Genomic DNA, 17402 nt, shown 5'->3' on the forward strand with positions numbered 1-17402 from the left:
GTCCTTGTGTTGCACCTCTTTTTTTTTTTTTTTTTTTTTTTTTTTACGTCGTGCTTACCCTCGTTCTTTAAACGGCGCTATCTTGCACAGTTTAGTTAAAGCGAGTCTCAATGACCTGATTTTAGGCAAGCTCCCACGGGCCCCGCAGGGATTTGCAACTCGACTTACCCTACGTCGCGAGACATGCATATGATAATTATGTGCGCATATTTTAATAGGTGCGATCATACCAGCACTAATGCACCGGATCCCATCAGAACTCCGCAGTTAAGCGTGCTTGGGCGAGAGTAGTACTAGGATGGGTAACCTCCTGGGAAGTCCTCGTGTTGCACCTCTTTTTTTTTTTTTTTTTTTTACGTCGTGCTTACCCTCGTTCTTTAAACGGCGCTATCTTGAATAGTTTAGCTAAAGCGAGTCTCAATGACCTCATTTTAGGCAAGCTCGCACGGGCCCCGCAGGGATTCGCAGCTCGACTTACCCTACGTCGCAAGACATGCATATGATAATTATGTGCGCATATTATAATAGGTGTGATCATACCAGCACTAATGCACCGGATCCCATCAGAACTCCGCAGTTAAGCGTGCCTGGGCGAGAGTAGTACTAGGATGGGTGACCTCCTGGGAAGTCCTCGTGTTGCACCTCTTTTTTTTTTTTTTTTTTTACGTCGTGCTTGCCCTCGTTCTTTAAACGGTGCTATCTTGAATAGTTTAGCTAAAGCGAGTCTCAATGACCTTATTTTAGGCAAGCTCGCACGGGCCCGCAGGGATTCGCAGCTCGACTTACCCTACGTCGCAAGACATGCATATGATAATTATGTGCGCATATTATAATAGGTGCGATCATACCAGCACTAATGCACCGGATCCCATCAGAACTCCGCAGTTAAGCGTGCTTGGGCGAGAGTAGTACTAGGATGGGTGACCTCCTGGGAAGTCCTCGTGTTGCACCTCTTTTTTTTTTTTTTTTTTTTTTTTACGTCGTGCTTGCCCTCGTTCTTTAAACGGTGCTATCTTGAATAGTTTAGCTAAAGCGAGTCTCAATGACCTTATTTTAGGCAAGCTCGCACGGGCCCCGCAGGGATTCGCAGCTCGACTTACCCTACGTCGCAAGACATGCATATGATAATTATGTGCGCATATTATAATATGTGTGATCATACCAGCACTAATGCACCGGATCCCATCAGAACTCCGCAGTTAAGCGTTCTTGGGCGAGAGTAGTACTAGGATGGGTGACCTCCTGGGAAGTCCTCGTGTTGCACCTCTTTTTTTTTTTTTTTTTTTTTTACGTCGTGCTTACCCTCGTTCTTTAAACGGCGCTATCTTGCACAGTTTTGTTAAAGCGAGTCTCAATGACCTGATTTTAGGCAAGCTCCCACGGGCCCCGCAGGGATTTGCAACTCGACTTACCCTACGTCGCGAGACATGCATATGATAATTATGTGCGCATATTTTAATAGGTGCGATCATACCAGCACTAATGCACCGGATCCCATCAGAACTCCGCAGTTAAGCGTGCTTGGGCGAGAGTAGTACTAGGATGGGTGACCTCCTGGGAAGTCCTCGTGTTGCACCTCTTTTTTTTTTTTTTTTTTTTTTTTTTTTTTTTTTTTTTTTTTTTTTTTTTTTTTACGTCGTGCTTACCCTCGTTCTTTAAACGGCGCTATCTTGCACAGTTTTGTTAAAGCGAGTCTCAATGACCTGATTTTAGGCAAGCTCCCACGGGCCCCGCAGGGATTTGCAACTCGACTTACCCTACGTCGCGAGACATGCATATGATAATTATGTGCGCATATTTTAATAGGTGCGATCATACCAGCACTAATTCACTGGTTTCCATCAGAACTCCGCAGTTAAACGTGCTTGGGCGAGAGTAGTACTAGGATGGGTGACCTCCTGGGAAGTCCTTGTGTTGCACCTCTTTTTTTTTTTTTTTTTTTTTTTTTACGTCGTGCTTACCCTCGTTCTTTAAACGGCGCTATCTTGCACAGTTTAGTTAAAGCGAGTCTCACTGACCTGATTTTAGGCAAGCTCCCACGGGCCCCGCAGGGATTTGCAACTCGACTTACCCTACGTCGCGAGACATGCATATGATAATTATGTGCGCATATTTTAATAGGTGCGATCATACCAGCACTAATGCACCGGATCCCATTAGAACTCCGCAGTTAAGCGTGCTTGGGCGAGAGTAGTACTAGGATGGGTGACCTCCTGGGAAGTCCTCGTGTTGCACCTCTTTTTTTTTTTTTTTTTTTTTTTTTTTTTTTTTTTTTTTTTTTTTACGTCGTGCTTACCCTCGTTCCTTAAACGGCGCTATCTTGCACAGTTTTGTTAAAGCGAGTCTCAATGACCTGATTTTAGGCAAGCTCCCACGGGCCCCGCAGGGATTTGCAACTCGACTTACCCTAAGTCGCGAGACATGCATATGATAATTATGTGCGCATATTTTAATAGGTGCGATCATACCAGCACTAATTCACCGGATCCCATCAGAACTCCGCAGTTAAACGTGCTTGGGCGAGAGTAGTACTAGGATGGGTGACCTCCTGGGAAGTCCTCGTGTTGCACCTCTTTTTTTTTTTTTTTTTTTTTTTTTTTACGTCGTGCTTGCCCTCGTTCTTTAAACGGCGCTATCTTGAATAGTTTAGCTAAAGCGAGTCTCAATGACCTTATTTTAGGCAAGCTCGCACGGGCCCGCAGGGATTCGCAGCTCGACTTACCCTACGTCGCAAGACATGCATATGATAATTATGTGCGCATATTATAATAGGTGCGATCATACCAGCACTAATGCAACGGATCCCATCAGAACTCCGCAGTTAAGCGTGCTTGGGCGAGAGTAGTACTAGGATGGGTGACCTCCTGGGAAGTCCTCGTGTTGCACCTCTTTTTTTTTTTTTTTTTTTTTTTTACGTCGTGCTTACCCTCGTTCTTTAAACGGCGCTATCTTGCACAGTTTAGTTAAAGCGAGTCTCAATGACCTGATTTTAGGCAAGCTCCCACGGGCCCCGCAGGGATTTGCAACTCGACTTACCCTACGTCGCGAGACATGCATATGATAATTATGTGCGCATATTTTAATAGGTGCGATCATACCAGCACTAAAGCACCGGATCCCATCAGAACTCCGCAGTTAAGCGTGCTTGGGCGAGAGTAGTACTAGGATGGGTGACCTCCTGGGAAGTCCTCGTGTTGCACCTCTTTTTTTTTTTTACGTCGTGCTTACCCTCGTTCTTTAAACGGCGTTATCTTGCACAGTTTTGTTAAAGCGAGTCTCAATGACCTGATTTTAGGCAAGCTCCCACGGGCCCCGCAGGGATTTGCAACTCGACTTACCCTACGTCGCGAGACATGCATATGATAATTATGTGCGCATATTTTAATAGGTGCGATCATACCAGCACTAATTCACCGGATCCCATCAGAACTCCGCAATTAAACGTGCTTGGGCGAGAGTAGTACTAGGATGGGTGACCTCCTGGGAAGTCCTCGTGTTGCACCTCTTTTTTTTTTTTTTTTTTTTTTTTTTTTTACGTCGTGCTTACCCTCGTTCTTTAAACGGCGCTATCTTGCACAGTTTTGTTAAAGCGAGTCTCAATGACCTGATTTTAGGCAAGCTCCCACGGGCCCCGCAGGGATTTGCAACTCGACTTACCCTACGTCGCGAGACATGCATATGATAATTATGTGCGCATATTTTAATAGGTGCGATCATACCAGCACTAATTCACTGGATCCCATCAGAACTCCGCAGTTAAACGTGCTTGGGCGAGAGTAGTACTAGGATGGGTGACCTCCTGGGAAGTCCTTGTGTTGCACCTCTTTTTTTTTTTTTTTTTTTTTTTTACGTCGTGCTTACCCTCGTTCTTTAAACGGCGCTATCTTGCACAGTTTAGTTAAAGCGAGTCTCAATGACCTGATTTTAGGCAAGCTCCCACGGGCCCCGCAGGGATTTGCAACTCGACTTACCCTACGTCGCGAGACATGCATATGATAATTATGTGCGCATATTTTAATAGGTGCGATCATACCAGCACTAATGCACCGGATCCCATCAGAACTCCGCAGTTAAGCGTGCTTGGGCGAGAGTAGTACTAGGATGGGTAACCTCCTGGGAAGTCCTCGTGTTGCACCTCTTTTTTTTTTTTTTTTTTTTTACGTCGTGCTTACCCTCGTTCTTTAAACGGCGCTATCTTGAATAGTTTAGCTAAAGCGAGTCTCAATGACCTCATTTTAGGCAAGCTCGCACGGGCCCCGCAGGGATTCGCAGCTCGACTTACCCTACGTCGCAAGACATGCATATGATAATTATGTGCGCATATTATAATAGGTGTGATCATACCAGCACTAATGCACCGGATCCCATCAGAACTCCGCAGTTAAGCGTGCCTGGGCGAGAGTAGTACTAGGATGGGTGACCTCCTGGGAAGTCCTCGTGTTGCACCTCTTTTTTTTTTTTTTTTTTTTTTACGTCGTGCTTACCCTCGTTCTTTAAACGGCGCTATCTTGAATAGTTTAGCTAAAGCGAGTCTCAATGACCTCATTTTAGGCAAGCTCGCACGGGCCCCGCAGGGATTCGCAGCTCGACTTACCCTACGTCGCAAGACATGCATATGATAATTATGTGCGCATATTATAATAGGTGTGATCATACCAGCACTAATGCACCGGATCCCATCAGAACTCCGCAGTTAAGCGTGCCTGGGCGAGAGTAGTACTAGGATGGGTGACCTCCTGGGAAGTCCTCGTGTTGCACCTCTTTTTTTTTTTTTTTTTTTTTTACGTCGTGCTTGCCCTCGTTCTTTAAACGGTGCTATCTTGAATAGTTTAGCTAAAGCGAGTCTCAATGACCTTATTTTAGGCAAGCTCGCACGGGCCCGCAGGGATTCGCAGCTCGACTTACCCTACGTCGCAAGACATGCATATGATAATTATGTGCGCATATTATAATAGGTGCGATCATACCAGCACTAATGCACCGGATCCCATCAGAACTCCGCAGTTAAGCGTGCTTGGGCGAGAGTAGTACTAGGATGGGTGACCTCCTGGGAAGTCCTCGTGTTGCACCTCTTTTTTTTTTTTTTTTTTTTTTTTTTTTTTTTTTACGTCGTGCTTACCCTCGTTCTTTAAACGGCGCTATCTTGCACAGTTTTGTTAAAGCGAGTCTCAATGACCTGATTTTAGGCAAGCTCCCACGGGCCCCGCAGGGATTTGCAACTCGACTTACCCTACGTCGCGAGACATGCATATGATAATTATGTGCGCATATTTTAATAGGTGCGATCATACCAGCACTAATTCACTGGATCCCATCAGAACTCCGCAGTTAAACGTGCTTGGGCGAGAGTAGTACTAGGATGGGTGACCTCCTGGGAAGTCCTTGTGTTGCACCTCTTTTTTTTTTTTTTTTTTTTTTTTTTTACGTCGTGCTTACCCTCGTTCTTTAAACGGCGCTATCTTGCACAGTTTAGTTAAAGCGAGTCTCAATGACCTGATTTTAGGCAAGCTCCCACGGGCCCCGCAGGGATTTGCAACTCGACTTACCCTACGTCGCGAGACATGCATATGATAATTATGTGCGCATATTTTAATAGGTGCGATCATACCAGCACTAATGCACCGGATCCCATCAGAACTCCGCAGTTAAGCGTGCTTGGGCGAGAGTAGTACTAGGATGGGTAACCTCCTGGGAAGTCCTCGTGTTGCACCTCTTTTTTTTTTTTTTTTTTTTTACGTCGTGCTTACCCTCGTTCTTTAAACGGCGCTATCTTGAATAGTTTAGCTAAAGCGAGTCTCAATGACCTCATTTTAGGCAAGCTCGCACGGGCCCCGCAGGGATTCGCAGCTCGACTTACCCTACGTCGCAAGACATGCATATGATAATTATGTGCGCATATTATAATAGGTGTGATCATACCAGCACTAATGCACCGGATCCCATCAGAACTCCGCAGTTAAGCGTGCCTGGGCGAGAGTAGTACTAGGATGGGTGACCTCCTGGGAAGTCCTCGTGTTGCACCTCTTTTTTTTTTTTTTTTTTTTTACGTCGTGCTTGCCCTCGTTCTTTAAACGGTGCTATCTTGAATAGTTTAGCTAAAGCGAGTCTCAATGACCTTATTTTAGGCAAGCTCGCACGGGCCCGCAGGGATTCGCAGCTCGACTTACCCTACGTCGCAAGACATGCATATGATAATTATGTGCGCATATTATAATAGGTGCGATCATACCAGCACTAATGCACCGGATCCCATCAGAACTCCGCAGTTAAGCGTGCTTGGGCGAGAGTAGTACTAGGATGGGTGACCTCCTGGGAAGTCTTCGTGTTGCACCTCTTTTTTTTTTTTTTTTTTTTTTTTACGTCGTGCTTGCCCTCGTTCTTTAAACGGTGCTATCTTGAATAGTTTAGCTAAAGCGAGTCTCAATGACCTTATTTTAGGCAAGCTCGCACGGGCCCCGCAGGGATTCGCAGCTCGACTTACCCTACGTCGCAAGACATGCATATGATAATTATGTGCGCATATTATAATAGGTGTGATCATACCAGCACTAATGCACCGGATCCCATCAGAACTCCGCAGTTAAGCGTTCTTGGGCGAGAGTAGTACTAGGATGGGTGACCTCCTGGGAAGTCCTCGTGTTGCACCTCTTTTTTTTTTTTTTTTTTTTTACGTCGTGCTTGCCCTCGTTCTTTAAACGGTGCTATCTTGAATAGTTTAGCTAAAGCGAGTCTCAATGACCTTATTTTAGGCAAGCTCGCACGGGCCCGCAGGGATTCGCAGCTCGACTTACCCTACGTCGCAAGACATGCATATGATAATTATGTGCGCATATTATAATAGGTGTGATCATACCAGCACTAATGCAACGGATCCCATCAGAACTCCGCAGTTAAGCGTGCTTGGGCGAGAGTACTCCTCGTGTTGCACCTCTTTTTTTTTTTTTTTTTTTTTTTTACGTCGTGCTTACCCTCGTTCTTTAAACGGCGCTATCTTGCACAGTTTTGTTAAAGCGAGTCTCAATGACCTGATTTTAGGCAAGCTCCCACGGGCCCCGCAGGGATTTGCAACTCGACTTACCCTACGTCGCGAGACATGCATATGATAATTATGTGCGCATATTTTAATAGGTGCGATCATACCAGCTATAATTCACCGGATCCCATCAGAACTCCGCAGTTAAACGTGCTTGGGCGAGAGTAGTACTAGGATGGGTGACCTCCTGGGAAGTCCTCGTGTTGCACCTATATTTTTTTTTTTTTTTTTTTTTTTTTACGTCGTGCTTACCCTCGTTCTTTAAACGGCGCTATCTTGCACAGTTTTGTTAAAGCGAGTCTCAATGACCTGATTTTAGGCAAGCTCCCACGGGCCCCGCAGGGATTTGCAACTCGACTTACCCTACGTCGCGAGACATGCATATGATAATTATGTGCGCATATTTTAATAGGTGCGATCATACCAGCACTAATTCACTGGATCCCATCAGAACTCCGCAGTTAAACGTGCTTGGGCGAGAGTAGTACTAGGATGGGTGACCTCCTGGGAAGTCCTTGTGTTGCACCTCTTTTTTTTTTTTTTTTTTTTTTTTTTTTACGTCGTGCTTACCCTCGTTCTTTAAACGGCGCTATCTTGCACAGTTTAGTTAAAGCGAGTCTCAATGACCTGATTTTAGGCAAGCTCCCACGGGCCCCGCAGGGATTTGCAACTCGACTTACCCTACGTCGCGAGACATGCATATGATAATTATGTGCGCATATTTTAATAGGTGCGATCATACCAGCACTAATGCACCGGATCCCATCAGAACTCCGCAGTTAAGCGTGCTTGGGCGAGAGTAGTACTAGGATGGGTGACCTCCTGGGAAGTCCTCGTGTTGCACCTCTTTTTTTTTTTTTTTTTTTTTTTTTTTTTTTTTTTTTTTTTTTACGTCGTGCTTACTCTCGTTCTTTAAACGGCGCTATCTTGCACAGTTTTGTTAAAGCGAGTCTCAATGACCTGATTTTAGGCAAGCTCCCACGGGCCCCGCAGGGATTTGCAACTCGACTTACCCTAAGTCGCGAGACATGCATATGATAATTATGTGCGCATATTTTAATAGGTGCGATCATACCAGCACTAATTCACCGGATCCCATCAGAACTCCGCAGTTAAACGTGCTTGGGCGAGAGTAGTACTAGGATGGGTGACCTCCTGGGAAGTCCTCGTGTTGCACCTCTTTTTTTTTTTTTTTTTTTTTTTTTTACGTCGTGCTTGCCCTCGTTCTTTAAACGGCGCTATCTTGAATAGTTTAGCTAAAGCGAGTCTCAATGACCTTATTTTAGGCAAGCTCGCACGGGCCCGCAGGGATTCGCAGCTCGACTTACCCTACGTCGCAAGACATGCATATGATAATTATGTGCGCATATTATAATAGGTGCGATCATACCAGCACTAATGCAACGGATCCCATCAGAACTCCGCAGTTAAGCGTGCTTGGGCGAGAGTAGTACTAGGATGGGTGACCTCCTGGGAAGTCCTCGTGTTGCACCTCTTTTTTTTTTTTTTTTTTTTTTTTTACGTCGTGCTTACCCTCGTTCTTTAAACGGCGCTATCTTGCACAGTTTAGTTAAAGCGAGTCTCAATGACCTGATTTTAGGCAAGCTCCCACGGGCCCCGCAGGGATTTGCAACTCGACTTACCCTACGTCGCGAGACATGCATATGATAATTATGTGCGCATATTTTAATAGGTGCGATCATAACAGCACTAATGCACCGGATCCCATCAGAACTCCGCAGTTAAGCGTGCTTGGGCGAGAGTAGTACTAGGATGGGTGACCTCCTGGGAAGTCCTCGTGTTGCACCTCTTTTTTTTTTTTTTTTTTTTTTTTTTTTTTTTTTTTACGTCGTGCTTACCCTCGTTCTTTAAACGGCGCTATCTTGCACAGTTTTGTTAAAGCGAGTCTCAATGACCTGATTTTAGGCAAGCTCCCACGGGCCCCGCAGGGATTTGCAACTCGACTTACCCTACGTCGCGAGACATGCATATGATAATTATGTGCGCATATTTTAATAGGTGCGATCATACCAGCACTAATTCACTGGATCCCATCAGAACTCTGCAGTTAAACGTGCTTGGGCGAGAGTAGTACTAGGATGGGTGACCTCCTGGGAAGTCCTTGTGTTGCACCTCTTTTTTTTTTTTTTTTTTTTTTTACGTCGTGCTTACCCTCGTTCTTTAAACGGCGCTATCTTGCACAGTTTAGTTAAAGCGAGTCTCAATGACCTGATTTTAGGCAAGCTCCCACGGGCCCCGCAGGGATTTGCAACTCGACTTACCCTACGTCGCGAGACATGCATATGATAATTATGTGCGCATATTTTAATAGGTGCGATCATACCAGCACTAATGCACCGGATCCCATCAGAACTCCGCAGTTAAGCGTGCTTGGGCGAGAGTAGTACTAGGATGGGTGACCTCCTGGGAAGTCCTCGTGTTGCACCTCTTTTTTTTTTTTTTTTTTTTTTTTTTTTTTTTTTTTTTACGTCGTGCTTACCCTCGTTCTTTAAACGGCGCTATCTTGCACAGTTTTGTTAAAGCGAGTCTCAATGACCTGATTTTAGGCAAGCTCCCACGGGCCCCGCAGGGATTTGCAACTCGACTTACCCTAAGTCGCGAGACATGCATATGATAATTATGTGCGCATATTTTAATAGGTGCGATCATACCAGCACTAATTCACCGGATCCCATCAGAACTCCGCAGTTAAACGTGCTTGGGCGAGAGTAGTACTAGGATGGGTGACCTCCTGGGAAGTCCTCGTGTTGCACCTCTTTTTTTTTTTTTTTTTTTTTTTTACGTCGTGCTTGCCCTCGTTCTTTAAACGGCGCTATCTTGAATAGTTTAGCTAAAGCGAGTCTCAATGACCTTATTTTAGGCAAGCTCGCACGGGCCCGCAGGGATTCGCAGCTCGACTTACCCTACGTCGCAAGACATGCATATGATAATTATGTGCGCATATTATAATAGGTGCGATCATACCAGCACTAATGCAACGGATCCCATCAGAACTCCGCAGTTAAGCGTGCTTTGGCGAGAGTAGTACTAGGATGGGTGACCTCCTGGGAAGTCCTCGTGTTGCACCTCTTTTTTTTTTTTTTTTTTTTTTTTTACGTCGTGCTTACCCTCGTTCTTTAAACGGCGCTATCTTGCACAGTTTAGTTAAAGCGAGTCTCAATGACCTGATTTTAGGCAAGCTCCCACGGGCCCCGCAGGGATTTGCAACTCGACTTACCCTACGTCGCGAGACATGCATATGATAATTATGTGCGCATATTTTAATAGGTGCGATCATACCAGCACTAATGCACCGGATCCCATCAGAACTCCGCAGTTAAGCGTGCTTGGGCGAGAGTAGTACTAGGATGGGTGACCTCCTGGGAAGTCCTCGTGTTGCACCTCTTTTTTTTTTTTACGTCGTGCTTACCCTCGTTCTTTAAACGGCGCTATCTTGCACAGTTTTGTTAAAGCGAGTCTCAATGACCTGATTTTAGGCAAGCTCCCACGGGCCCCGCAGGGATTTGCAACTCGACTTACCCTACGTCGCGAGACATGCATATGATAATTATGTGCGCATATTTTAATAGGTGCGATCATACCAGCACTAATTCACCGGATCCCATCAGAACTCCGCAATTAAACGTGCTTGGGCGAGAGTAGTACTAGGATGGGTGACCTCCTGGGAAGTCCTCGTGTTGCACCTCTTTTTTTTTTTTTTTTTTTTTTTTTTTTTTTTTTATTACGTCGTGCTTACCCTCGTTCTTTAAACGGCGCTATCTTGCACAGTTTTGTTAAAGCGAGTCTCAATGACCTGATTTTAGGCAAGCTCCCACGGGCCCCGCAGGGATTTGCAACTTGACTTACCCTACGTCGCGAGACATGCATATGATAATTATGTGCGCATATTTTAATAGGTGCGATCATACCAGCACTAATTCACCGGATCCCATCAGAACTCCGCAGTTAAACGTGCTTGGGCGAGAGTAGTACTAGGATGGGTGACCTCCTGGGAAGTCCTCGTGTTGCACCTCTTTTTTTTTTTTTTTTTTTTTTTACGTCGTGCTTGCCCTCGTTCTTTAAACGGCGCTATCTTGAATAGTTTAGCTAAAGCGAGTCTCAATGACCTTATTTTAGGCAAGCTCGCACGGGCCCGCAGGGATTCGCAGCTCGACTTACCCTACGTCGCAAGACATGCATATGATAATTATGTGCGCATATTATAATAGGTGCGATCATACCAGCACTAATGCAACGGATCCCATTAGAACTCCGCAGTTAAGCGTGCTTGGGCGAGAGTAGTACTAGGATGGGTGACCTCCTGGGAAGTCCTCGTGTTGCACCTCTTTTTTTTTTTTTTACGTCGTGCTTACCCTCGTTCTTTAAACGGCGCTATCTTGCACAGTTTAGTTAAAGCGAGTCTCAATGACCTGATTTTAGGCAAGCTCCCACGGGCCCCGCAGGGATTTGCAACTCGACTTACCCTACGTCTCGAGACATGCATATGATAATTATGTGCGCATATTTTAATAGGTGCGATCATACCAGCACTAATGCACCGGATCCCATCAGAACTCCGCAGTTAAGCATGCTTGGGCGAGAGTAGTACTAGGATGGGTGACCTCCTGGGAAGTCCTCGTGTTGCACCTCTTTTTTTTTTTTTACGTCGTGCTTACCCTCGTTCTTTAAACGGCGCTATCTTGCACAGTTTTGTTAAAGCGAGTCTCAATGACCTGATTTTAGGCAAGCTCCCACGGGCCCCGCAGGGATTTGCAACTCGACTTACCCTACGTCGCGAGACATGCATATGATAATTATGTGCGCATATTTTAATAGGTGCGATCATACCAGCACTAATTCACCGGATCCCATCAGAACTCCGCAGTTAAACGTGCTTGGGCGAGAGTAGTACTAGGATGGGTGACCTCCTGGGAAGTCCTCGTGTTGCACCTCTTTTTTTTTTTTTTTTTTTTTTACGTCGTGCTTACCCTCGTTCTTTAAACGGCGCTATCTTGCACAGTTTTGTTAAAGCGAGTCTCAATGACCTGATTTTAGGCAAGCTCCCACGGGCCCCGCAGGGATTTTCAACTCGACTTACCCTACGTCGCGAGACATGCATATGATAATTATGTGCGCATATTTAAATAGGTGCGATCATACCAGCACTAATGCACCGGATCCCATCAGAACTCCGCAGTTAAGCGTGCTTGGGCGAGAGTAGTACTAGGATGGGTGACCTCCTGGGAAGTCCTCGTGTTGCACCTCTTTTTTTTTTTTTTTTTTTTTTTTTACGTCGTGCTTACCCTCGTTCTTTAAACGGCGCTATCTTGCACAGTTTAGTTAAAGCGAGTCTCAATGACCTGATTTTAGGCAAGCTCCCACGGGCCCCGCAGGGATTTGCAACTCGACTTACCCTAAGTCGCGAGACATGCATATGATAATTATGTGCGCATATTTTAATAGGTGCGATCATACCAGCACTAATTCACCGGATCCCATCAGAACTCCGCAGTTAAACGTGCTTGGGCGAGAGTAGTACTAGGATGGGTGACCTCCTGGGAAGTCCTCGTGTTGCACCTCTTTTTTTTTTTTTTTTTTTTTTTTTTACGTCGTGCTTGCCCTCGTTCTTTAAACGGCGCTATCTTGAATAGTTTAGCTAAAGCGAGTCTCAATGACCTTATTTTAGGCAAGCTCGCACGGGCCCGCAGGGATTCGCAGCTCGACTTACCCTACGTCGCAAGACATGCATATGATAATTATGTGCGCATATTATAATAGGTGCGATCATACCAGCACTAATGCAACGGATCCCATCAGAACTCCGCAGTTAAGCGTGCTTGGGCGAGAGTAGTACTAGGATGGGTGACCTCCTGGGAAGTCCTCGTGTTGCACCTCTTTTTTTTTTTTTTTTTTTTTTTTACGTCGTGCTTACCCTCGTTCTTTAAACGGCGCTATCTTGCACAGTTTAGTTAAAGCGAGTCTCAATGACCTGATTTTAGGCAAGCTCCCACGTGCCCCGCAGGGATTTGCAACTCGACTTACCCTACGTCGCGAGACATGCATATGATAATTATGTGCGCATATTTTAATAGGTGCGATCATAACAGCACTAATGCACCGGATCCCATCAGAACTCCGCAGTTAAGCGTGCTTGGGCGAGAGTAGTACTAGGATGGGTGACCTCCTGGGAAGTCCTCGTGTTGCACCTCTTTTTTTTTTTTTTTTTTTTTTTTTTGTTTTTTTTTTACGTCGTGCTTACCCTCGTTCTTTAAACGGCGCTATCTTGCACAGTTTTGTTAAAGCGAGTCTCAATGACCTGATTTTAGGCAAGCTCCCACGGGCCCCGCAGGGATTTGCAACTCGACTTACCCTACGTCGCGAGACATGCATATGATAATTATGTGCGCATATTTTAATAGGTGCGATCATACCAGCACTAATTCACTGGATCCCATCAGAACTCTGCAGTTAAACGTGCTTGGGCGAGAGTAGTACTAGGATGGGTGACCTCCTGGGAAGTCCTGGTGTTGCACCTCTTTTTTTTTTTTTTTTTTTTTTTTTACGTCGTGCTTACCCTCGTTCTTTAAACGGCGCTATCTTGCACAGTTTAGTTAAAGCGAGTCTCAATGACCTGATTTTAGGCAAGCTCCCACGGGCCCCGCAGGGATTTGCAACTCGACTTACCCTACGTCGCGAGACATGCATATGATAATTATGTGCGCATATTTTAATAGGTGCGATCATACCAGCACTAATGCACCGGATCCCATCAGAACTCCGCAGTTAAGCGTGCTTGGGCGAGAGTAGTACTAGGATGGGTGACCTCCTGGGAAGTCCTCGTGTTGCACCTCTTTTTTTTTTTTTTTTTTTTTTTTTTTTTTTTTTTTTTTTACGTCGTGCTTACCCTCGTTCTTTAAACGGCGCTATCTTGCACAGTTTTGTTAAAGCGAGTCTCAATGACCTGATTTTAGGCAAGCTCCCACGGGCGCCGCAGGGATTTGCAACTCGACTTACCCTAAGTCGCGAGACATGCATATGATAATTATGTGCGCATATTTTAATAGGTGCGATCATACCAGCACTAATTCACCGGATCCCATCAGAACTCCGCAGTTAAACGTGCTTGGGCGAGAGTAGTACTAGGATGGGTGACCTCCTGGGAAGTCCTCGTGTTGCACCTCTTTTTTTTTTTTTTTTTTTTTTTACGTCGTGCTTGCCCTCGTTCTTTAAACGGCGCTATCTTGAATAGTTTAGCTAAAGCGAGTCTCAATGACCTTATTTTAGGCAAGCTCGCACGGGCCCGCAGGGATTCGCAGCTCGACTTACCCTACGTCGCAAGACATGCATATGATAATTATGTGCGCATATTATAATAGGTGCGATCATACCAGCACTAATGCAACGGATCCCATCAGAACTCCGCAGTTAAGCGTGCTTGGGCGAGAGTAGTACTAGGATGGGTGACCTCCTGGGAAGTCCTCGTGTTGCACCTCTTTTTTTTTTTTTTTTTTTTTTACGTCGTGCTTACCCTCGTTCTTTAAACGGCGCTATCTTGCACAGTTTAGTTAAAGCGAGTCTCAATGACCTGATTTTAGGCAAGCTCCCACGGGCCCCGCAGGGATTTGCAACTCGACTTACCCTACGTCGCGAGACATGCATATGATAATTATGTGCGCATATTTTAATAGGTGCGATCATACCAGCACTAATGCACCGGATCCCATCAGAACTCCGCAGTTAAGCGTGCTTGGGCGAGAGTAGTACTAGGATGGGTGACCTCCTGGGAAGTCCTCGTGTTGCACCTCTTTTTTTTTTTTACGTCGTGCTTACCCTCGTTCTTTAAACGGCGCTATCTTGCACAGTTTTGTTAAAGCGAGTCTCAATGACCTGATTTTAGGCAAGCTCCCACGGGCCCCGCAGGGATTTGCAACTCGACTTACCCTACGTCGCGAGACATGCATATGATAATTATGTGCGCATATTTTAATAGGTGCGATCATACCAGCACTAATTCACCGGATCCCATCAGAACTCCGCAATTAAACGTGCTTGGGCGAGAGTAGTACTAGGATGGGTGACCTCCTGGGAAGTCCTCGTGTTGCACCTCTTTTTTTTTTTTTTTTTTTTTTTTTTTTTTTTTACGTCGTGCTTACCCTCGTTCTTTAAACGGCGCTATCTTGCACAGTTTTGTTAAAGCGAGTCTCAATGACCTGATTTTAGGCAAGCTCCCACGGGCCCCGCAGGGATTTGCAACTCGACTTACCCTACGTCGCGAGACATGCATATGATAATTATGTGCGCATATTTTAATAGGTGCGATCATACCAGCACTAATTCACCGGATCCCATCAGAACTCCGCAGTTAATCGTGCTTGGGCGAGAGTAGTACTAGGATGGGTGACCTCCTGGGAAGTCCTCGTGTTGCACCTCTTTTTTTTTTTTTTTTTTTTTTTACGTCGTGCTTGCCCTCGTTCTTTAAACGGCGCTATCTTGAATAGTTTAGCTAAAGCGAGTCTCAATGACCTTATTTTAGGCAAGCTCGCACGGGCCCGCAGGGATTCGCAGCTCGACTTACCCTACGTCGCAAGACATGCATATGATAATTATGTGCGCATATTATAATAGGTGCGATCATACCAGCACTAATGCAACGGATCCCATTAGAACTCCGCAGTTAAGCGTGCTTGGGCGAGAGTAGTACTAGGATGGGTGACCTCCTGGGAAGTCCTCGTGTTGCACCTCTTTTTTTTTTTTTTTACGTCGTGCTTACCCTCGTTCTTTAAACGGCGCTATCTTGCACAGTTTAGTTAAAGCGAGTCTCAATGACCTGATTTTAGGCAAGCTCCCACGGGCCCCGCAGGGATTTGCAACTCGACTTACCCTACGTCGCGAGACATGCATATGATAATTATGTGCGCATATTTTAATAGGTGCGATCATACCAGCACTAATGTACCGGATCCCATCAGAACTCCGCAGTTAAGCATGCTTGGGCGAGAGTAGTACTAGGATGGGTGACCTCCTGGGAAGTCCTCGTGTTGCACCTCTTTTTTTTTTTTACGTCGTGCTTACCCTCGTTCTTTAAACGGCGCTATCTTGCACAGTTTTGTTAAAGCGAGTCTCAATGACCTGATTTTAGGCAAGCTCCCACGGGCCCCGCAGGGATTTGCAACTCGACTTACCCTACGTCGCGAGACATGCATATGATAATTATGTGCGCATATTTTAATAGGTGCGATCATACCAGCACTAATGCACCGGATCCCATCAGAACTCCGCAGTTAAGCGTGCTTGGGCGAGAGTAGTACTAGGATGGGTGACCTCCTGGGAAGTCCTCGTGTTGCACCTCTTTTTTTTTTTTTTTTTTTTTTTTTTTTTTTTTTTTTTTTTTTTTTTTTTTTTTTTACGTCGTGCTTACCCTCGTTCTTTAAACGGCGCTATCTTGCACAGTTTTGTTAAAGCGAGTCTCAATGACCTGATTTTAGGCAAGCTCCCACGGGCCCCGCAGGGATTTGCAACTCGACTTACCCTACGTCGCGAGACATGCATATGATAATTATGTGCGCATATTTTAATAGGTGCGATCATACCAGCACTAATTCACTGGATCCCATCAGAACTCTGCAGTTAAACGTGCTTGGGCGAGAGTAGTACTAGGATGGGTGACCTCCTGGGAAGTCCTTGTGTTGCACCTCTTTTTTTTTTTTTTTTTTTTTTTACGTCGTGCTTACCCTCGTTCTTTAAACGGCGCTATCTTGCACAGTTTAGTTAAAGCGAGTCTCAATGACCTGATTTTAGGCAAGCTCCCACGGGCCCCGCAGGGATTTGCAACTCGACTTACCCTACGTCGCGAGACATGCATATGATAATTATGTGCGCATATTTTAATAGGTGCGATCATACCAGCACTAATGCACCGGATCCCATCAGAACTCCGCAGTTAAGCGTGCTTGGGCGAGAGTAGTACTAGGATGGGTGACCTCTTGGGAAGTCCTCGTGTTGCACCTCTTTTTTTTTTTTTTTTTTTTTTTTTTTTACGTCGTGCTTACCCTCGTTCTTTAAACGGCGCTATCTTGCACAGTTTTGTTAAAGCGAGTCTCAATGACCTGATTTTAGGCAAGCTCCCACGGGCCCCGCAGGGATTTGCAACTCGACTTACCCTAAGTCGCGAGACATGCATATGATAATTATGTGCGCATATTTTAATAGGTGCGATCATACCAGCACTAATTCACCGGATCCCATCAGAACTCCGCAGTTAAACGTGCTTGGGCGAGAGTAGTACTAGGATGGGTGACCTCCTGGGAAGTCCTCGTGTTGCACCTCTTTTTTTTTTTTTTTTTTTTTTTTTTTTTACGTCGTGCTTGCC

The 17402-nt window shown here is 45.5% G+C and overlaps 53 non-coding genes and 1 pseudogene across 53 annotated transcripts; all 54 read left to right on the top strand.

Annotated features, from left to right (window-relative positions):
- Positions 1-216: 216 nt before the first annotated feature.
- LOC148559210 (5S ribosomal RNA) lies at positions 217-335 on the top strand. Its single transcript, XR_015888841.1, has one exon. It is a non-coding gene; the product is annotated as a 5S ribosomal RNA (ribosomal RNA).
- A 191-nt stretch (positions 336-526) lies between these two features.
- LOC148559211 (5S ribosomal RNA) lies at positions 527-645 on the top strand. The gene has a single exon (XR_015888874.1). It is a non-coding gene; the product is annotated as a 5S ribosomal RNA (ribosomal RNA).
- Positions 646-834: 189 nt separating this feature from the next.
- LOC148559212 (5S ribosomal RNA) lies at positions 835-953 on the top strand. Its single transcript, XR_015887097.1, has one exon. It is a non-coding gene; the product is annotated as a 5S ribosomal RNA (ribosomal RNA).
- Positions 954-1148: 195 nt separating this feature from the next.
- LOC148559213 (5S ribosomal RNA) lies at positions 1149-1267 on the top strand. Its single transcript, XR_015890970.1, has one exon. It is a non-coding gene; the product is annotated as a 5S ribosomal RNA (ribosomal RNA).
- Positions 1268-1460: 193 nt separating this feature from the next.
- LOC148559214 (5S ribosomal RNA) lies at positions 1461-1579 on the top strand. Its single transcript, XR_015887108.1, has one exon. It is a non-coding gene; the product is annotated as a 5S ribosomal RNA (ribosomal RNA).
- A 225-nt stretch (positions 1580-1804) lies between these two features.
- On the top strand, positions 1805-1923 carry LOC148559215 (5S ribosomal RNA; annotated as a pseudogene).
- Positions 1924-2119: 196 nt separating this feature from the next.
- LOC148559216 (5S ribosomal RNA) lies at positions 2120-2238 on the top strand. The gene has a single exon (XR_015888764.1). It is a non-coding gene; the product is annotated as a 5S ribosomal RNA (ribosomal RNA).
- Positions 2239-2454: 216 nt separating this feature from the next.
- On the top strand, positions 2455-2573 carry LOC148559217 (5S ribosomal RNA). The gene has a single exon (XR_015889536.1). It is a non-coding gene; the product is annotated as a 5S ribosomal RNA (ribosomal RNA).
- A 197-nt stretch (positions 2574-2770) lies between these two features.
- Positions 2771-2889, top strand: LOC148559218 (5S ribosomal RNA). Its single transcript, XR_015889902.1, has one exon. It is a non-coding gene; the product is annotated as a 5S ribosomal RNA (ribosomal RNA).
- A 195-nt stretch (positions 2890-3084) lies between these two features.
- Positions 3085-3203, top strand: LOC148559219 (5S ribosomal RNA). Its single transcript, XR_015887666.1, has one exon. It is a non-coding gene; the product is annotated as a 5S ribosomal RNA (ribosomal RNA).
- A 183-nt stretch (positions 3204-3386) lies between these two features.
- LOC148559220 (5S ribosomal RNA) lies at positions 3387-3505 on the top strand. Its single transcript, XR_015890864.1, has one exon. It is a non-coding gene; the product is annotated as a 5S ribosomal RNA (ribosomal RNA).
- Positions 3506-3705: 200 nt separating this feature from the next.
- On the top strand, positions 3706-3824 carry LOC148559221 (5S ribosomal RNA). Its single transcript, XR_015890925.1, has one exon. It is a non-coding gene; the product is annotated as a 5S ribosomal RNA (ribosomal RNA).
- A 195-nt stretch (positions 3825-4019) lies between these two features.
- Positions 4020-4138, top strand: LOC148559222 (5S ribosomal RNA). Its single transcript, XR_015888842.1, has one exon. It is a non-coding gene; the product is annotated as a 5S ribosomal RNA (ribosomal RNA).
- Positions 4139-4330: 192 nt separating this feature from the next.
- LOC148559223 (5S ribosomal RNA) lies at positions 4331-4449 on the top strand. Its single transcript, XR_015888875.1, has one exon. It is a non-coding gene; the product is annotated as a 5S ribosomal RNA (ribosomal RNA).
- Positions 4450-4642: 193 nt separating this feature from the next.
- LOC148559224 (5S ribosomal RNA) lies at positions 4643-4761 on the top strand. The gene has a single exon (XR_015888876.1). It is a non-coding gene; the product is annotated as a 5S ribosomal RNA (ribosomal RNA).
- Positions 4762-4953: 192 nt separating this feature from the next.
- LOC148559225 (5S ribosomal RNA) lies at positions 4954-5072 on the top strand. The gene has a single exon (XR_015887120.1). It is a non-coding gene; the product is annotated as a 5S ribosomal RNA (ribosomal RNA).
- Positions 5073-5277: 205 nt separating this feature from the next.
- LOC148559226 (5S ribosomal RNA) lies at positions 5278-5396 on the top strand. Its single transcript, XR_015890926.1, has one exon. It is a non-coding gene; the product is annotated as a 5S ribosomal RNA (ribosomal RNA).
- A 198-nt stretch (positions 5397-5594) lies between these two features.
- Positions 5595-5713, top strand: LOC148559227 (5S ribosomal RNA). Its single transcript, XR_015888843.1, has one exon. It is a non-coding gene; the product is annotated as a 5S ribosomal RNA (ribosomal RNA).
- Positions 5714-5905: 192 nt separating this feature from the next.
- Positions 5906-6024, top strand: LOC148559228 (5S ribosomal RNA). The gene has a single exon (XR_015888877.1). It is a non-coding gene; the product is annotated as a 5S ribosomal RNA (ribosomal RNA).
- A 191-nt stretch (positions 6025-6215) lies between these two features.
- LOC148559229 (5S ribosomal RNA) lies at positions 6216-6334 on the top strand. The gene has a single exon (XR_015889298.1). It is a non-coding gene; the product is annotated as a 5S ribosomal RNA (ribosomal RNA).
- Positions 6335-6529: 195 nt separating this feature from the next.
- LOC148559230 (5S ribosomal RNA) lies at positions 6530-6648 on the top strand. Its single transcript, XR_015890346.1, has one exon. It is a non-coding gene; the product is annotated as a 5S ribosomal RNA (ribosomal RNA).
- Positions 6649-7126: 478 nt separating this feature from the next.
- Positions 7127-7245, top strand: LOC148559231 (5S ribosomal RNA). The gene has a single exon (XR_015891454.1). It is a non-coding gene; the product is annotated as a 5S ribosomal RNA (ribosomal RNA).
- A 198-nt stretch (positions 7246-7443) lies between these two features.
- Positions 7444-7562, top strand: LOC148559232 (5S ribosomal RNA). The gene has a single exon (XR_015890927.1). It is a non-coding gene; the product is annotated as a 5S ribosomal RNA (ribosomal RNA).
- Positions 7563-7761: 199 nt separating this feature from the next.
- Positions 7762-7880, top strand: LOC148559233 (5S ribosomal RNA). Its single transcript, XR_015887131.1, has one exon. It is a non-coding gene; the product is annotated as a 5S ribosomal RNA (ribosomal RNA).
- Positions 7881-8094: 214 nt separating this feature from the next.
- LOC148559234 (5S ribosomal RNA) lies at positions 8095-8213 on the top strand. Its single transcript, XR_015889537.1, has one exon. It is a non-coding gene; the product is annotated as a 5S ribosomal RNA (ribosomal RNA).
- A 196-nt stretch (positions 8214-8409) lies between these two features.
- Positions 8410-8528, top strand: LOC148559235 (5S ribosomal RNA). Its single transcript, XR_015889903.1, has one exon. It is a non-coding gene; the product is annotated as a 5S ribosomal RNA (ribosomal RNA).
- Positions 8529-8724: 196 nt separating this feature from the next.
- LOC148559236 (5S ribosomal RNA) lies at positions 8725-8843 on the top strand. The gene has a single exon (XR_015890221.1). It is a non-coding gene; the product is annotated as a 5S ribosomal RNA (ribosomal RNA).
- A 207-nt stretch (positions 8844-9050) lies between these two features.
- On the top strand, positions 9051-9169 carry LOC148559237 (5S ribosomal RNA). The gene has a single exon (XR_015891432.1). It is a non-coding gene; the product is annotated as a 5S ribosomal RNA (ribosomal RNA).
- A 194-nt stretch (positions 9170-9363) lies between these two features.
- On the top strand, positions 9364-9482 carry LOC148559238 (5S ribosomal RNA). Its single transcript, XR_015887142.1, has one exon. It is a non-coding gene; the product is annotated as a 5S ribosomal RNA (ribosomal RNA).
- A 209-nt stretch (positions 9483-9691) lies between these two features.
- On the top strand, positions 9692-9810 carry LOC148559239 (5S ribosomal RNA). The gene has a single exon (XR_015889538.1). It is a non-coding gene; the product is annotated as a 5S ribosomal RNA (ribosomal RNA).
- A 194-nt stretch (positions 9811-10004) lies between these two features.
- LOC148559240 (5S ribosomal RNA) lies at positions 10005-10123 on the top strand. Its single transcript, XR_015891341.1, has one exon. It is a non-coding gene; the product is annotated as a 5S ribosomal RNA (ribosomal RNA).
- A 196-nt stretch (positions 10124-10319) lies between these two features.
- Positions 10320-10438, top strand: LOC148559241 (5S ribosomal RNA). The gene has a single exon (XR_015887152.1). It is a non-coding gene; the product is annotated as a 5S ribosomal RNA (ribosomal RNA).
- A 183-nt stretch (positions 10439-10621) lies between these two features.
- Positions 10622-10740, top strand: LOC148559242 (5S ribosomal RNA). The gene has a single exon (XR_015890865.1). It is a non-coding gene; the product is annotated as a 5S ribosomal RNA (ribosomal RNA).
- A 208-nt stretch (positions 10741-10948) lies between these two features.
- LOC148559243 (5S ribosomal RNA) lies at positions 10949-11067 on the top strand. The gene has a single exon (XR_015889539.1). It is a non-coding gene; the product is annotated as a 5S ribosomal RNA (ribosomal RNA).
- Positions 11068-11260: 193 nt separating this feature from the next.
- LOC148559244 (5S ribosomal RNA) lies at positions 11261-11379 on the top strand. Its single transcript, XR_015890304.1, has one exon. It is a non-coding gene; the product is annotated as a 5S ribosomal RNA (ribosomal RNA).
- Positions 11380-11564: 185 nt separating this feature from the next.
- On the top strand, positions 11565-11683 carry LOC148559245 (5S ribosomal RNA). The gene has a single exon (XR_015889765.1). It is a non-coding gene; the product is annotated as a 5S ribosomal RNA (ribosomal RNA).
- Positions 11684-11867: 184 nt separating this feature from the next.
- Positions 11868-11986, top strand: LOC148559246 (5S ribosomal RNA). Its single transcript, XR_015889541.1, has one exon. It is a non-coding gene; the product is annotated as a 5S ribosomal RNA (ribosomal RNA).
- Positions 11987-12179: 193 nt separating this feature from the next.
- On the top strand, positions 12180-12298 carry LOC148559247 (5S ribosomal RNA). The gene has a single exon (XR_015887163.1). It is a non-coding gene; the product is annotated as a 5S ribosomal RNA (ribosomal RNA).
- A 196-nt stretch (positions 12299-12494) lies between these two features.
- LOC148559248 (5S ribosomal RNA) lies at positions 12495-12613 on the top strand. Its single transcript, XR_015889542.1, has one exon. It is a non-coding gene; the product is annotated as a 5S ribosomal RNA (ribosomal RNA).
- Positions 12614-12809: 196 nt separating this feature from the next.
- On the top strand, positions 12810-12928 carry LOC148559249 (5S ribosomal RNA). The gene has a single exon (XR_015889904.1). It is a non-coding gene; the product is annotated as a 5S ribosomal RNA (ribosomal RNA).
- Positions 12929-13123: 195 nt separating this feature from the next.
- LOC148559250 (5S ribosomal RNA) lies at positions 13124-13242 on the top strand. The gene has a single exon (XR_015890222.1). It is a non-coding gene; the product is annotated as a 5S ribosomal RNA (ribosomal RNA).
- Positions 13243-13450: 208 nt separating this feature from the next.
- On the top strand, positions 13451-13569 carry LOC148559251 (5S ribosomal RNA). The gene has a single exon (XR_015891584.1). It is a non-coding gene; the product is annotated as a 5S ribosomal RNA (ribosomal RNA).
- Positions 13570-13765: 196 nt separating this feature from the next.
- LOC148559252 (5S ribosomal RNA) lies at positions 13766-13884 on the top strand. The gene has a single exon (XR_015887174.1). It is a non-coding gene; the product is annotated as a 5S ribosomal RNA (ribosomal RNA).
- Positions 13885-14095: 211 nt separating this feature from the next.
- On the top strand, positions 14096-14214 carry LOC148559253 (5S ribosomal RNA). Its single transcript, XR_015889543.1, has one exon. It is a non-coding gene; the product is annotated as a 5S ribosomal RNA (ribosomal RNA).
- A 193-nt stretch (positions 14215-14407) lies between these two features.
- LOC148559254 (5S ribosomal RNA) lies at positions 14408-14526 on the top strand. Its single transcript, XR_015889905.1, has one exon. It is a non-coding gene; the product is annotated as a 5S ribosomal RNA (ribosomal RNA).
- A 193-nt stretch (positions 14527-14719) lies between these two features.
- Positions 14720-14838, top strand: LOC148559255 (5S ribosomal RNA). The gene has a single exon (XR_015887185.1). It is a non-coding gene; the product is annotated as a 5S ribosomal RNA (ribosomal RNA).
- Positions 14839-15021: 183 nt separating this feature from the next.
- On the top strand, positions 15022-15140 carry LOC148559256 (5S ribosomal RNA). Its single transcript, XR_015890866.1, has one exon. It is a non-coding gene; the product is annotated as a 5S ribosomal RNA (ribosomal RNA).
- A 204-nt stretch (positions 15141-15344) lies between these two features.
- On the top strand, positions 15345-15463 carry LOC148559257 (5S ribosomal RNA). The gene has a single exon (XR_015890049.1). It is a non-coding gene; the product is annotated as a 5S ribosomal RNA (ribosomal RNA).
- A 193-nt stretch (positions 15464-15656) lies between these two features.
- LOC148559258 (5S ribosomal RNA) lies at positions 15657-15775 on the top strand. The gene has a single exon (XR_015890305.1). It is a non-coding gene; the product is annotated as a 5S ribosomal RNA (ribosomal RNA).
- Positions 15776-15961: 186 nt separating this feature from the next.
- On the top strand, positions 15962-16080 carry LOC148559259 (5S ribosomal RNA). Its single transcript, XR_015890499.1, has one exon. It is a non-coding gene; the product is annotated as a 5S ribosomal RNA (ribosomal RNA).
- A 183-nt stretch (positions 16081-16263) lies between these two features.
- LOC148559260 (5S ribosomal RNA) lies at positions 16264-16382 on the top strand. Its single transcript, XR_015887196.1, has one exon. It is a non-coding gene; the product is annotated as a 5S ribosomal RNA (ribosomal RNA).
- A 227-nt stretch (positions 16383-16609) lies between these two features.
- LOC148559261 (5S ribosomal RNA) lies at positions 16610-16728 on the top strand. The gene has a single exon (XR_015891433.1). It is a non-coding gene; the product is annotated as a 5S ribosomal RNA (ribosomal RNA).
- Positions 16729-16922: 194 nt separating this feature from the next.
- Positions 16923-17041, top strand: LOC148559262 (5S ribosomal RNA). The gene has a single exon (XR_015888682.1). It is a non-coding gene; the product is annotated as a 5S ribosomal RNA (ribosomal RNA).
- A 199-nt stretch (positions 17042-17240) lies between these two features.
- On the top strand, positions 17241-17359 carry LOC148559263 (5S ribosomal RNA). The gene has a single exon (XR_015889544.1). It is a non-coding gene; the product is annotated as a 5S ribosomal RNA (ribosomal RNA).
- The last annotated feature ends 43 nt before the right edge of the window (positions 17360-17402 follow it).

Source organism: Arachis ipaensis, chromosome B6 (genome assembly GCF_059453495.1).
Source record: "Arachis ipaensis isolate K30076 ecotype BB chromosome B6, ASM5945349v1, whole genome shotgun sequence".
Lineage (NCBI taxonomy): Eukaryota > Viridiplantae > Streptophyta > Magnoliopsida > Fabales > Fabaceae > Arachis > Arachis ipaensis.